Source organism: Somniosus microcephalus, chromosome 8, assembly GCF_052327205.1.
Source record: "Somniosus microcephalus isolate GS21.2 chromosome 8, FLI_Smic_1.0, whole genome shotgun sequence".
Taxonomy (NCBI): Eukaryota; Metazoa; Chordata; class Chondrichthyes; order Squaliformes; family Somniosidae; genus Somniosus; species Somniosus microcephalus.
In genome coordinates, this window is record NC_140994.1 from 229,215,359 (window position 1) to 229,231,148 (window position 15,790).

The window sequence follows — 15,790 nt, forward strand, 5'->3', positions numbered from 1 at the left end:
ATTGGCAAAAGAACTAGAGGGTTAATGAGGAGAAATTATTTCACACAGGGGGTTGTTATGATTTGGAATGCACCACCTGAAAGGGTGGTGGAATCAGATTCCATGGGGACGATTTTGCCAGCTCTAGGGAGGTGGGTTTGGAGGCGTGACTGCCGGGTAAATGGCAGAACCTAGGGGCGGGTACCCATCCCGCCCCCAACCCACCTCCGTGCCATCTTCCCAGGAGGTGGGTACCCGACTCGCGCCGGGTCCCATCTCCTGGAGGGGGGAAGGAAGGGGATTACAGCCACTTAACTGCCTGTTAACAGGTAGTTAACAGGCAGTTAAGAGGATTATCCTCATTTTTCCAGCAGAGGTGCGGGCTTCCCGACGTCGGGAAACCCCGCCGGGGTCACCGAGGCGAGCATTGGGTCTGCGGGTATTGGAGGGGTGCAAAAGTGCGCTGTGGAAGGTGAGTGATGGGTGCAAGTGTGGAGAGGTAAGTATGTGAGGTGAGTGAAAAGTGATAGAAAATGTTTACTTACCTTTGCTTCCTCCTGCAGGCTTCAACAGTTGGGGAATCGGAGGCTCTTGCATCTCACCGGCAGAGATGACCGAATGGTTGCTGCATTCTCCGATGCAACAAGCATCTGATTTCTGCTCAGCAGATAGGTTTGGTGAGTCTTGAATACAAGGACTCATCAAACAACAGAGAATGTCAGTGTTTGACAGCTTCACAGAGCTGTCAAACGATGACAATTCTGTTGTATCCGTGTGTTAATGGAGACACGGAATGCAGGAGTTGGTTTCACAGGTGTTTACTGAACAAAGTCTGGAGGTGAACTAACAGATACAAGACACTATACAGGCTTATATAGCCCGAGTGGCCATTACCGGCATTACAGTACACAGGGGGCTCTTAAAGGCACATACACCACAATTCCTCCCCTTTTAGACAACTAGTACATAACATTTTAAGTAATCATTAATTAACATGTTACAAGAACAATAATCTACACATTTGCTGCAGTTAATCAATTATAAGTCAGTCTCTCTGGAGGCTTCCTGACTCGGTCCGGATAACGCCTCGGTGGTGTAGTAGTTTCTGGTGGTGTAGTAGGTTCTTTTGACAAGGTCGATTCGGCTGGAATGCCAGTGTCGGGTTCATCTGGTTCCAGTATCACCAGATCGGAGGTAGATACTATGGGTATCTCTGCTTCATCATTAGGCATATAGAGTTGTGGTGTAGGTTGTCCCTTTTCGGATGACTCTATGATCTGGTCAGCATGGCGCCTTATTATGCTTTCTCCAATGTCCATGGTATACATCAGAGGTCCTAGTCGTGTGCAAATAGTTCCAGGCTGCCATTTCTCGGTACGGTAGTCCCGGGCCAAAACTTGTTGACCTATCTGGAAGGTTCTAGTTGGCCTTTCATTCATGCCTTGAAATTGCCGGTTCTCCACGTCCCTTCTGATGTTTGGCTTGATCAAATCCAGCCGGCATCTTAGGCTTCTATTGAAGAACATCATGGCGGGGGTTTGGTTTGTAACCACATGTGTTGCATTCCTGTACGCAAACAAGAAGTTATCTACCTTATGCTGTAGATTTATGTCTTCATTACCCATGGCCTTTATGGCCTTCTTGAAGGTCTGGACAAACCTTTCAGCCAATCCATTGGTGGCGGGATGGTATGGAGCGGACGTGTAGTGCTTAACCCCATTGTTTTTTAAGAACTTCCTGAATTCTTCGGACACAAATTGCGGTCCATTATCAGAACAGATCTGTTCAGGCAGCCCATTCCTGGCAAATATGGTCCTTAATACTGTGATGGTTTTTTCCGTGGTGGTGGAGGACATCTTTATTACCTCCGGCCACTTGGAGTGTAGAGGGGCTTGTGGTGGGGCGTTTTGGACCTTCTGGCATCCTAGGCAGCTCTTGGTCATTTCTTCGATGTCTCCATCGATAGCTGGCCACCACACAAACGCTCTGGCTAGGTTCTTCATTTTCACTCCACCCAGATGCCCCTCGTGAAGCTCCTTTAGCACTTTATCCTGGAGTTTGGGTGGAATCACCACTCTGGATCCACACATCAAGGTTCCTCGGCACACTGACAGCTGTTCTCTTCTTTGCGAGAATGCTGGCAACAGTGGTTCGCCATGTGCTGGCCATCCCTTCACCGTTAAATCGTAGACTCATGAGAGAGTCGGGTCATTTCTCGTTTCCTTTTCAATGGCAGAATTTGTTACTGGTAGACATTCCACTATGGTTGAGTGGAACATCTCCACTGGGTCCACTGTAGGTGCCTCTTCTACTGTTGGCAACGGTAGGCTCGATAAACCGTCAGCATTCCCATGCTGTTTTGATCCTTTGTATTCTATGTCATATTGGTGTGCCCCTAGGAAAAGGGACCACCTCTGTAGCCTTTGCGTTGTCATAATGGGAACACCCTTTTTAGGGTTGAATATGGAGACGAGGGGTTGATGGTCAGTCAACAAGGTAAATTTTTGTCCGTGTAGGTAATGGTTGAATTTCTTCACTCCCCATACCAGGCTGAGTGCTTCCCTGTCGATCTGGGCATAGTTACGCTCAGCTGAGTTCAATGAGCGTGACGCAAAAGCTATCGGCCGCTCCGAGCCATCAGGGAATCTATGCGATAATACCGCTCCTACGCCATAAGGGGATGCATCGCACGCCAGTCTGATTGGCAGTGATGGGTTGTAATGAGCCAAAACTTCCTTGGACGTGAGCAAGCCTTTGCATTTATGGAAGGCACGTTTACAGTCTTTGCTCCATTTCCAAATTACTCCCGTTTGTAGCAGCTCGTTAAGAGGGTGCAGAAGAGTTGACAAGTTCGGTCAAAATTTATGATAGTAATTTATCAATCCCAGGAACGACCTTAATTATGAGACATTTTCAGGTGCTGGGGCTTTTATGACCGCTTCAATTTTTTCAGGTGACTTATGCAACCCTTCCTCGTTAATTATGTGGCCACAATATATTTGTTTCTGGAAAAATTTGCACTTGGGCGATTTGCTCGTAGGCCCCGTTCTCTCAGCCTAGTGAGCACCTGCTCCAAATTGGCAAGGTGCTCGTTGTCGTTTTCTCCTGTTACAAGGATGTCATCTAGGTAGCATTGAGTCCCCGGAATCCCTTGGAGGGCTTGCTCCACAGCTCTTTGCCAGATAGCTGGAGCTGATGCTACTCCGAAAACCAGTCGATTGTCCTGGTACAGGCCTTTGTGTGTATTTATCGTGAGATACTTTTTAGAGGCCTCTTCAACCTCCATCTGTAGATATGCCTGTGCCAAGTCAATTTTGGTGAAACGTTTCCCTCCGAATAGTGAGGCAAAAATATCTTCTATCCTCGGAAGAGGATACTGTACCATGTGAAGGACCGGGTTTACAGTCACCTTGAAGTCTCCACAGATGCGAATTTTTCTCTGTTCTTCAGATTTATCATTATTCAACGTTTTCTTCATGACCGGGACGATGGGTGTTGCCCACTCGCTCCAATCTACCTTGGATAACACGCCTGCCTTTTCCAAATTCTCCAGCTCTGCCTCGACTGCTGGATGAATTGCGTATGGCACCAGCCTTGCCTTAAAAAACTTGGGAATTGCCGCATCTTCCACTTTTATTGAGGCGGTGACGCCTTTCAAGGTTCCTAGTTCCTGTTGAAACACTTCCTTGGCGTTGGCCAAGATGTCTTTTAATCGTTCAGGTATGACGTCATCATCATTTTTTTTCTTACTGGTCACTGTCAGTGCCTGAATGGAGTGCCAGTCTAAACGTATCTTCCTGATCCATTCACGTCCCAACAGCGGTGGACCACCATCTTGCAGAACGTATAAATACAACTTCTGTATTTCCTTGCCGTTGTATACAACAGGCACCCTTATTTTCCCTTTGGGGTATACTTTCTGCCCCGTATATGTTTTCAAGGTAATGGATGTGTCTTTCAAAGGTATATGCGGAAATAGCCGCTCGTAATCCCGTCGACTTATGACGGTCAGAGCTGATCCTGTATCTAGCTCCATTTTAACTGGGGACCCCGCTATCGTGAGGGTAACCCAAATGGTCTGGTAATCTTCTTTGGCAATTACATTATCTAATTTGAGACAGCTTAGTCTCTTGTTTCCGGAGTCGCTATCGCTCTTCTGGTCTTCGGAGCTACTGTCCGTCATCATTTGTACCTTTCTGTACTTTTCCTTATTGATTTTTTTTCTGTCAGTGGATTTTTTGTTTCCAGATCGGCATACACGTGCAATGTGTCCCATCTTTCCGCATTGCCTGCATGCTTTGTCCTTGAACCAGCAGTCCCTCTGGTCATGGGTGGATCTGCCGCAGCGATAACATCTCTCGAAACCCTGTGTCATTTCATGGGTGCCGAAGTCCTGTGGCTTTTGCTGTATCTCTGCAGCTCCTCTTGTGGCTGCTTCATATGATACAGCCACACTGAAAGCCTTGTCCAGTGTCAAATCTTTCTCAGAAAGTAGCCTTTTCTGTGTTCCTTCACTTAGGAGACCGCAGACGAATTTGTCTCGAAGAGAATCTGCCAGTCCTGCCCCGAATTGGCAGTGCTTTGACAGCTTCCTTAATTCGGTGAGGTAATCAGCGTTACTTTCACTCTTGTGCTGATTCCTCCTGAAGAATTTGAATCGTTCTGCTATCAGCAGCGGTGTTGGGTTTAAGTGCTCCTGTAGGGTATCAACAATCTCCTTAAAATTCTTGTCCATCGGTTTGGCTGGAGTGATTAAGTTTCGTAACAGCCCGTATGTCCTTGCGCACATTAGATTCAGAAGTACTGATGCCTTTTTATCATCCTCTATTTCATTTGCTGTGCAATATACCTCCACTCTTTCCACATATGTGGTCCAATCCTCTATATCACTATCGAAAGCAGTAATATTGCCAGTCTTAGGCATCCTGAAAAAAAAATGGCGCCTCCCGCGCTTTCCTTTCTTCCCCGCAGAAAAAAATGGCGCCTCCCGCGCTTTCCCGCCGCTGCCGCTGCTGACAACGCTGTTCTCCGCGGTTTTTATTTACATAGGTATTTTTAATAGGTGGAGACTCGTTCTCACCGGACTCTCTGGGACTTTTCCCTCCCTCTGCTTGGTCCGAACGCCGACCTGCTTGGTCCGAACGCCGACCTGCTTTGCAGCGCCGGCCGTCTCCCGAGTGCTCCACCCTCTGTCTCTGTTTGCCTCCGCCTTTGCTGCTCGGCCCCACTGCAGAGCCAGCCGATGGAGCCCCAGCCCGCTGCCCAGGAAGGATTATTGCAGTACCTGCCACCAGCTCGGCTAGCTGGTAAAACCACAGTTTTTTTTTCGACTTTCTTGTTTTTCTTCGACTTTCTTCTGAGGAATCGATCTCCTTGAGGTGCTGCCGAATTGCAGGTAAGTCCGTTTCCAATTCGTCGCCACTGTTGTATCCGTGTGTTAATGGAGTCACGGAATGCAGGAGTTGGTTTCACAGGTGTTTACTGAACAAAGTCTGGAGCTGAACTAACAGATACAAGACACTATACAGGCTTATATAGCCCGAGTGGCCATTACTGGCATTACAGTACACAGGGGGCTCTTAAAGGCACATACACCACAAATTCATCTGTCAAAAAATTTTGACAGATGAAACGTCATACGCTGATGTTCTCTGTAATAGGCTTCCCCTTAATTGGCCTGCTAAGTCCGCTGGGCGGGCTTAACAAGGTCAATCAAGGAAAAATAGCGTGGGTTGGCCAGAAGTCGATGGAGGCGGGACTAAAACCCGACAAGCAACAGTCCCGCCTCCAATGCGCCCGCATTGGCAAAATCACACCCCATAGGAACTTTCAAAAGGCAATTGGACATGTATTTGAACAGTGCTAATTTGGGAGCAATTATTAAAGGAGGGAGTGATTTTTACTGGAGTCATGCAATTAATTTAATGCCAAAAGGGCTAAAGTGTTGAAATTATTTAACTAACAAGTGCATACCATGAGAAATCATTCAACAATTTGTGCCTTCCCTATATTGGCACCACCAGCCTTTGCTGAGTTACTTTGCCACCTATCATATGGACCACATTACAGGCGTTATGGCTGGAAATGAATCAAATCTCAGCTTCAGAAGCCAAGTGAACCATGCTTGCAGGGCTTCCAAAGCCAACCTGGTTCAGTATATGCTTCTAAAGAGCCACGGAGGACCATCATGGGTGACATTGAGTTGGGAAAAATCATCTTTTTGAATCACAAACTGGACTGAGTCTACATTCTCCCAGCAGATGTTGTATGTATGATGACAGACCATAGATTTTATTCCTAATACTGTACTTGTGGTCCCATTAAGTTAAGTGAATTCTGCCCAGATGCTTTTCTTTTTTCAAAGGCTGCTCAAACCTGGATTGGGTGATATCACAAAAATGTCCTATCCTGTCCTTATTGGAAATATATGCAGGCATACATTTCAGAAGGGATCATTGGATAGCAATTAGGAGCAAAAGCCACCACCATTGCTGATCAGCGAACTCATAATTTGGTCGATCAGAAGTCTGTACGCCTCAGTAGCACATCACAGATCAGTTACCTACTGAACCATCAGTGGAATGGTGTGAAGCATGTAAACAAGCTCTTCAAAATAACTGGTTCACATTATCACAAATCAACCAGGCAGTCTAAGTTGGAGATTGGCTTGCCTAGTGTATTTCTGTGCACCTATTAACCCATAAGAAACTTCTGCGGTTCCATGTCTGATGACATATTGCTAAGTTAGGGCACTTCCTTCATGTTTAAATCAGTGCCACATCTTTTCGTGATATATGGTTGAAATGCCCTTGTGGCTTAAGTACTTGCACTTCTGTCTGTATTTATACAACAAGCTCATTCGAGATCCTAAACAATAGTCTTTAATTATCACCATCCAATGAGTGCTTATCGCCAGTTAGCTTGGTTTTCTAGTAAGTACAGACAAATTCAAACTGAAGCCAAATCAGGTTCTCATAGTCATAGGTACCTGTTTTGGAGAATTTTGGATTTCTCTACCACCAGACAAGTTTCCAACATTAAAAAGGGAAGTACAATCCTTTACGTTCTATCGAAAGGCTTCAGCAGAATAGTTCGGTATTCAAGGTCTGATGTTTGCAGCCATTACATAAAACCAGATGAAAGACTGTTTATGAGACCACTCCAGCTCAGCTTTGTGTATCAATGGTTTTCCAGCTGTTTACCAAAGTTACACTTGCAGGCAAAACAAGCCTATGCCCTGGGCTTGAGGTAATAGAGCCAAAAAGAAAATATTTTCCAAAGTACAGATTACAATAACCATCATTAAATAATTGCACTCCTTGATCTCAACTTTGGTTTGAAAAAAGTCTCGTGTTTATTTCCTGGTTCTTACTGAGTTGGCTGATCTCAATCAAGACTGTAGTTGGGGATTATAATTAGCTTCAGTTGCCCAGAGCTAAGGGGGGCAAAATGATCCAGTGTTCCCACTCCTTATTGTTATCCAGTGACATCTGATGGAAGTGTGTGAGAAAAGAGAACTGGGCTCATCTATGATGCCTTCCATGGTACAATAGCCTGGTGACTGTTAGGGATCATACAAAAAAAATGGCCAATTGGACAAAGTACCAAGAAGGCGGTTACGGTCAAAAGAAACATACCCCAGCAGGAGTCAGTACCTTCAAGAGAGGAGAAAAAAATTGCAATGCAGGGCAGAGACTGCCTCCCAATGGTGAAATAAATTATGGTACTTATATATTATGAAGATGTGTCCAACAAATCTATTCACACTGTCACAATGAATGGGCTTTCTGTGCACGAGGGGACCAAATTGACACCCATACTTGGGCAGCTTTCAGTTGAGGGCCCAGTTATTGATTAGACATAATTTTTAACAGAATGGTCTACCTTCAGAACTGGAAGTTTTACTAGAATGTATAAAAAAAAACAAATGATAGAAATTTGTCTTCTGGTGCCCATATCAAACTTAACACTATAATCATGCCCTACATCTACGCCATATGTTAAATCTAAAAGCAACTGTTTGAAATCAAAGTGCACAGTGGATTCATTGGAGGAGAACAAACCCAACAAACATTCCTCGATGCCTGTGTGGGATCTGAATTTCAAATTTGACCTGCAACAGTATCTGCCTTTCCAGCTATTTTATGTGAACTTAATTTTCGACTTTTACATGAAAATCCTATTTCAGGCAGGAGTAAACAAATTCCAGCTATTAATGGTTGACTAAGTCTACCTCATCTGGCAATAGAAGGGTATTCAAGCACTTCGTCTTAAGTATTTCTCTAAATCAGCTTCTGCGTCCACGTCTCTGAAAATGACTAAGCCTTTTTAATCATCACCTCAACTTTCAGCAGTCCTTATATGATGTAAATGTTAATGGGGTGAAATTTCTCCCTGTTTTGTCCTCATGCTGACCTTTTACTGACAAGAATTTCACCTTTAAATGGAATGGCAAGGCTAGACAGGTAACAAAACCAAATAATTGCTTTCACTGAACACAGCACATAGGGCTAAAAATTCGGTGGGTAGCGCCACCAGTTAGTGCCTAAAGAGGGCAGTCAGTGGCTGTAGCGCCACTGGCCGTGCCTCCCGCGATATTTGTCGGGGGCGCTAATGGTGGCGTTAGCCTGTAGCGCTGCACCGCCACCGATGACGTCATCGGTGTGCGCAGCACCCCGCTACCGCCCCGATCGCGATATTTGTTTGCGACCGCCTCCGCTACTCTGGCCGCAAATTGCGCCCGGTTCACGGGGCCTACCTGTGGCGGGAGTGGCGCATAGTAAGGTGTAGGTGCGGGGCGGCCATTTTTTTTGGTGGCCGCCTGCCAGCACCTCCGTCCCTGGCCTCCTGATCTCCCCCCGCGGCAGTGCTGGCTGTTTTCTGAGAGCCGGGCACTTCTCCTCGGTGCCGGGCTCTTTTGCCGGCACCAGCGATCTCCGATCGCGCTAGTGCAGGCCCCTCCCCCTTAAGAATGGGAGGAAGGCCTGCAGTACCGCAGCGCGCCGTGCCGCAGCGTGTGGCACGTTGCGCTGCGATATTCAGTTTCAGCGCCCTAAGAGGGACGCGGCGCACCTTGAGCAGCGCCCCGTGTCCCTCTTGGGGCGCACAAGGTGAATTTCCGGCGGGCGCAAGCGGCTCCGTGCGCAGCGCTAATTCCGGCGCCCAGGCGAGCTTGGCGCCCCAAAACAGAGCGCCACCGAATTTTTCCCCCATAATCTTGAGGGTAGGATATAGAAGGCCAGTGGGATTTAGTGTTCTCTGACACCATTTTGTAGGGAAGAAACCAGCAAGAAATTTTAAAGTTATTCAATTTGTATCACATTTTACATCTCTAGCCAATCTCAAAAATGATAAGCTTAAAAAGCATTGGCGGGTGTGATGTTTGGAGCAGTTTTCATGGCCTTAAAATTCCTTGTGGGTTTTGCCATTTTCCGTAACTCCGATGGGAGATAGACAGAACCCTTCCAGAGAGTGGCAGAGAGCCAGTTGTGTCAGGTTTCTGCCATTTCCAGGAGTTTTCCTAGTTGCCCTGAAAGCGGCAGAACTTATTTCCTCCTCTTGCAAGGCAAATGATAGCAAAGGGGCACAGCTAGATTTGAGGTCTTCCCATGTTAAGATAAGAGAGAATATAAGGAGAGGTAAGCAGGCAGTGGAGACTTTATGGGTAGAATTAAGAAATTGGAAAGGATTTAAGACTATAGTGGGAGTTGTGTATAGGCCCCCGGTAGCAGCTGTGAAGTGCTAGATTGTATAAATGCAGAGATTAGACAAGCATGAAGCAAAGGCAGTGTGGTTTTAATGGGGGATTTTAACTTTCATATAGATTGGGATAAGCAGACTAGCACCTGTCAGAAAGGTCATGAATTATTGAGTGTGTCCGGGATAGTTTTCTACAACAATGGGCCGTATTTTCCGATCGGAGGCTTACCGCGTGCGGAAGCCTCCGATCTTGAAAAAATCTATGCACTTACCTGAGGGCTCCCGAGGTGCGTATAGTTTTGATGCTCAGCCTCTCGAACTCCAAGTGCGCAGGGCCTACGTATTCCAGGGGCGCATGCAGTTCGCAAGCGTCCCTGGGATCACATGGGCCATGGGGAGCCAATCAAAGAAGGGAATCTCCCTTCATACACTTGACAGATAGACCTGTCAAATATATGAAAGAAGATCACCCCAGAAACACTTTAAGACATTAAATAAAAAATTTTAAAGTCACATTTTAAAAATTAGTTGAAATTACAATAAATTACATATTTTAAACAAAAATTTAATTTTTTGAAAAAAATAATTAAAGTTTTTTACAGGGCTAAAAATAAACTTACCTTTTTTAAAGTATTTTTAAATGATAAATGAGTGAATTAAAAAAAAACTTTTTTCAACTCTTATCCTGGTAAAAGCAGAGCATTCTTGACAGATCGGAAATGCCAGTTTTCAGCGCATGCGCAGTGCATGCCTGAAACCGACATTTCCGATGTCCCTACAGGTGTGTACACAGCACATACATACCCATAGGGATCGGAATATCTGGGCCAATATGTCCTAGAGGCAACAAGGGGGCATGCCATATTAGATTTAGTATTGAGTAATGAGCCAGATTTAGTTAACAGCCTAACTGTGCGTGAACATTTATTCGATAGCGATCATAACATGATCGAGTTCAACATAACATTTGAAAGGGAGAAATGCGAAACAGCTACTGAGATTCCAGATTTAGGTAAAACCGACTTCAACGGGATGAGGCAGAGACTGTCCACAGTAACTGGGCAAATCTGTGAATGGGTAAAACGACAGAAGATCAGTGGGAGATGTTCAAAAAAAAATTTAAGATGATACAGAACCAGTTTGTACCCCTGAGGGACAAGAGCTCCACTTTCCCAAAAAAACCCCAGCCATGGACAACTAAAGAGGTAAGGGACAGCATAAAACTAAAAGAAAAAACATACAAAAATGCAAAAAATAGCACAGATCCTGTTGAATGGTAAAGATACAAAGAACAGCAAAGGGTCACAAAACAGATAGTAAGAGCTATAAAAAGGGAGTATGAAAAGAAACTTGCAAGGTATATCAAAATCAATAAAGAAGAAGTCAGGAGCAATGTTGGCCCCTTAAAAACTGAAAGCAATGATATTGTCATTGATAATAAGGAAATGGCAGACATGTTTAATAATTATTTTGCGTCAGTATTTACAGTAGAAGAGCATGCCGGAAATCCCAAGGAAATTAATATTGAATTGGAGACAGGGGCTTAGTAAAATTAACGTAAGTAAAATAATGGCACTAAAGAGTGACAAATCCCCAGGACCAGATGGTTTCCATCCCAAGGTTTTAAAGGAAGTAGGTGAGCACATTGCAGATGCCCTAACTATAATCTTTCAAAGTTCTCTCGATTCAGGAACCGTTCCTGCTATTTAAGAATGGTGAGAGAGGGAAACCAAGGAATTATAGACCAGTTAGCCTAACATCTGTTGTCGGGAAATTGCTAGAGTCTATAATTAAGGATAGGGTGATGGAAAACCTTGAAAATTTTCAGTTGATCAGAGAGAGCCAGCATAGATTTGTGAAAGGTAGGTCATGCCGGACAAACCTGAGTGAATTTTTTGATGAGGTGACTAAAGTAATTGACAGGGGAATGTCTACGGATGTTATTTATATGGACTTCCAGAAGGCATTTGATAAAGTCCCACATAAGAGACTGTTAACTAAGGTAGAAGCCCATGGAATTGAGGGCAAATTATTGACCTGGTTAGGAAATTGGCTGAGCAACAGGAGACAGGCAGTAGGGATAATGGGTAGGTACTCTAATTGGCAGGATGTGACTAGTGGTGTCCCACAGGGATCTGTGTTGGGGCCTCAACTACTCACAGTATTTATTAATGACTTAGATGATGGCATAGAAAGTCATACATCCAAATTTGCCAATGACACAAATATAGGTGGCATTGTCGGCAGTGTAGATGAAAGCATAAAATTACAAAGGGATATTGATAAATTAAGTGAATGGGCAAAACTGTGGCAGATGGATTTCAATGTAGGCAAATGTGAGGTCATCCACTTTGGATCTAAAAAAGAAAAAACAGGGTACTTTCTAAATGGTGAAAAGCTAAAAACAGTGGAGGACCAAAGAGACTTGGGGGGTCCAGGTACATAGATCATTAAAATGTCATGAACAGATAGAGAAAATAATCAAAAAGGCTAATGGAATGCTGGCTTTTATATCCAGAGGACTAGAATACAAGGGGGTAGAAGTTATACTGCAGCTGTACAAAACCCTAGTTAGACCACATCTGGGCACCACACATTAGGAAGGATATATTGGCCTTGGAGGGAGTGCAGCGTAGGTTTACCAGAATGATACCCGGACTTCAAGGGTTAAGTTATGAGGAGAGATTACACATATTAGGGTTGTATTCCCTAGAATTTAGAAGGTTAAGAGGTGATCTGATCAAAGTTTTCAAGATATTAAGGGGAACAGCTAGGGTAGATAGAGAGAAACTATTTCCGCTGGTTGGGGTTTCTAGGACTAGGGGGGCATAGTCTAAAAATTAGAGACAGACTCTTCAGGAGTGAAATTAGGAAACACTTCTACACACAAAGGGTGGTAGAAGTTTGGAACTCTCTTCCGCAAACGGCAATTGTTGCTAGATCAATTGTTAATTTTAAATCGGAGATTAATAGCTTTTTGTCAATCAAAGTTATTAAGGGATATGGGCCAAAGGCGGGTATATGGAGTTAGGTTGCAAATCAGCCATGATCTCATTGAATGGTGGAAAAGGCTTGTGGGACTAAATGGCCTAATCATGTTCCTATGTTCCTATGTTGGGAGATCCCACTCCTTAGGCTCCAATGGGACCCAACGTATCAGTGGACATTGGGTGAGTAGAGATGTACTAGATCCCACTCCTTAGGCTCCAATGGGACCCAACGTATCAGTGGACATTGGGTGAGTAGAGATGTACTAGATCCCACTCCTTAGGCTCCAATGGGACCCAACGTATCAGTGGACATTGGGCGAGTAGAGATGTACTAGCTTCCACAATAGTGGATGTGGGCCCCAGTGGTGCGGTCCAGACCAGGGAAATAGCAAGGATTCCTGAAGAATTTTGTCATCAATCAGCCTGCTGAGCAAGGAGGAAAAAAGGAAACATGAATAATGTCTGGAAAGGGGACCTCCAAGTCTGGGCAGGTACCAGAGTTTCCAGCAGTCAAGTGGGCAGTGGAGATGCGCCTGAATTGGCACTTGCACCCAACTGTCCCATATAAATCCGATACCCTCTGACTGGCTCCACAAACTCTAGCAGGATCAACACTGGAGGACACCGAAGAGTGCAATCACTGTGTAACGGCTGGGATCACATGCCAAGGAATTTTGGGGTCCTCCCGTTAGCGCCAGCAGATGACGGTAAGGTGGCGCTGATGCAGTAGTGCCGGGGTGATGCGAATCCAGCGCCGCATGGCAAATCTGGCCCCCCGTTGCGCTGCTGGTACGAAGGTACTGCCAGGGACTTCTACGCCAGACAGATCGTGATGTCAGCGAGTGTGTAATGCTCACTGGCTGTCCGATTTGCGAAATTGATTGTTGCCACCTACCTTAGCACCTTGACCAAACAGTGACAGGGAGAGCTGGCGTGAAGCAGCTGGCTCCAGGGACATTATTTAAAGGGATCATGAGTAATGATTTGCAACTGTCAGGTTAGTGGCGTTTCAGTGCTTTCTTGTCAGTTTCACATTGTGCAACAGTTTAATTCAGTAATTTAAAGGTAATTTTATTTTAAGGGGTGTTGTGGGAACTAAAAAGTAGCTACATTTATTCTTTAAAAAATCAAACCGCTACACTTGGCTACATTAATGAGGGCTGTATTGGCAGTCGACCTGGCCTTCCAGGATCTACGGCAGAGGGAACAGAAGCAGCGAGAAAGACTGGAACGTGTGGCCAGAAGGAGGAGGAGGGCCATCAGGGCTCTCAACAGGAGGCCTTACCCTCCGAGGGTATTCCGAGAACTCTTCTCCTACCTCCAAGTAAGTGAGGAGCAGTGTATTAGAAGACTCCGCTTCACCAAGGAGGTGGTCACAGAACTCTGCCACCTCCTGCAACCAGACCTCCAGCCTCAGACCAGGACAACCACGGCTCTCTCAATGGCATTCAAGGTCACCGTCACCCTCAATTTCTTTGCCAGCAGATCCTTCCAGTCCGCAACAGGAGACATAGCTAACATCTCGCAGTTTGCTGTCCATCGCTGCATCCGGGAGGTCACAGAGGCTCTCTACAGTAGGAGAAGGGACTGCATGTCCTTCCCCATCACCAGAGAGAAGCAGGTACAGTTTATGTGCAACCACAGACAGCAAATCCACACCGTCAATGCCCACTATCCTGGCAGCAGCCATGAAGCCTTCATCCTGCGCCAGACCGGTGTGTCAGCACTCTTCCAGCCACCACATCAAGCTCACGGCTGGCTGCTCAGAGACTAGGGCTATCCGTTCTCCACCTGGCTTGTGACTCCCATCCACAATCCCAACACTCCTGCCCAGCACTCATATAATGACAGCCATGCTGCCACCAGGAACATCATCGAGCAGACCATCGGCCTGCTCAAGCAATGGTTCCGCTGCCTTGACCGCTTGGGAGGAGACCTCCAGTACTCGTTTGAGCGGGTGTCCCATTTTGTGATGGTCTGCTGCATGCTCCATAACTTGGCCATCATGAGGGCCCAGCCCCTGCCACTAGGGATTGCGGGACCACCTCAGGAGGAGGAAGAGGGAGAGGAGGAGGAGGATGAGGAGGAAGAGGAAGATCAGGAGGAGGAGGAGGAGGAACAGGAGCGAGGGAGGAGGCAGCCACTCAATCGGTCTTCCAGAAGGTCAGTCCGTGATCACCTCATCAGACTGCGGTTCCAATAAATTAAACCCCAGATCCCCGTTGCTCACCAGATCCACATCATTCCATCCCTGTTGCAGGCCATTTCACAGCACAAAGCTGAAATGAGACACACCACAAAAGAATCCAAATTTAATTAATACATTTATCGAAAATCAGTGAACACATATTTATGCCAAAAATATTAACTATTCACCCTTGTACAATCCCCTAGTGCCTCTCGTTACTGTGCCTTTGCTTACTCTAGTGCTCCTACGAAGTGTTGGCCCACAGTGGCTGCAGCAGGGCTGGTGGAAGGTTGCTGAGTGTCCATGCGGGAGACTTCAGATGGCTTTGCAGGACGCCCTCGACCAGCTCTGGGCCTGGCTGTAGACTGCACCACCTCAGTATGGGCGGCGGCAGTCTGGGCTGGCTGGATGACAGGCAGTGACAAGGGCAATGGCAAAGTGGCAGTGATGGGAGCAGGAATGCTGTCATGCTGAGAGAGGACAGCAGTTTCCTGCTCCACTGACCCACTGCCACTCCCCCGGGGCAGCACCTCAGCATACCTAGCAATCTGTTGGAGCACAGATTGCTGACCCTCATGCGACACCATGACAGCCCCAGTCAACGGTGGTAGACCCAGCCACGATGGCAGCAGTCAGAGCTTGCATGGCATCAAGCGGAGACTGCATGAGAGCAGTCTGAGATTGAATGGCACTAACCATAGACTGCATTACAGCACTAGAACATTGCGTCACTTCTGCCTGTGCTGCAATGGAAGCTGCCAGATCACCCATCACACGTGGCATTAGGTCTGGGTTGCCACGGTCTCTCTTGGAGTCTACCATCCTTTGCAGACTGGAAATGATGGGCTCCATGGTGTGCGCAGAGCCATGTACAATGTTGGAAGTGGACTCCTCCACGATCCTTATCATTTCTGAGAGGCTCTTGGCCACCCTT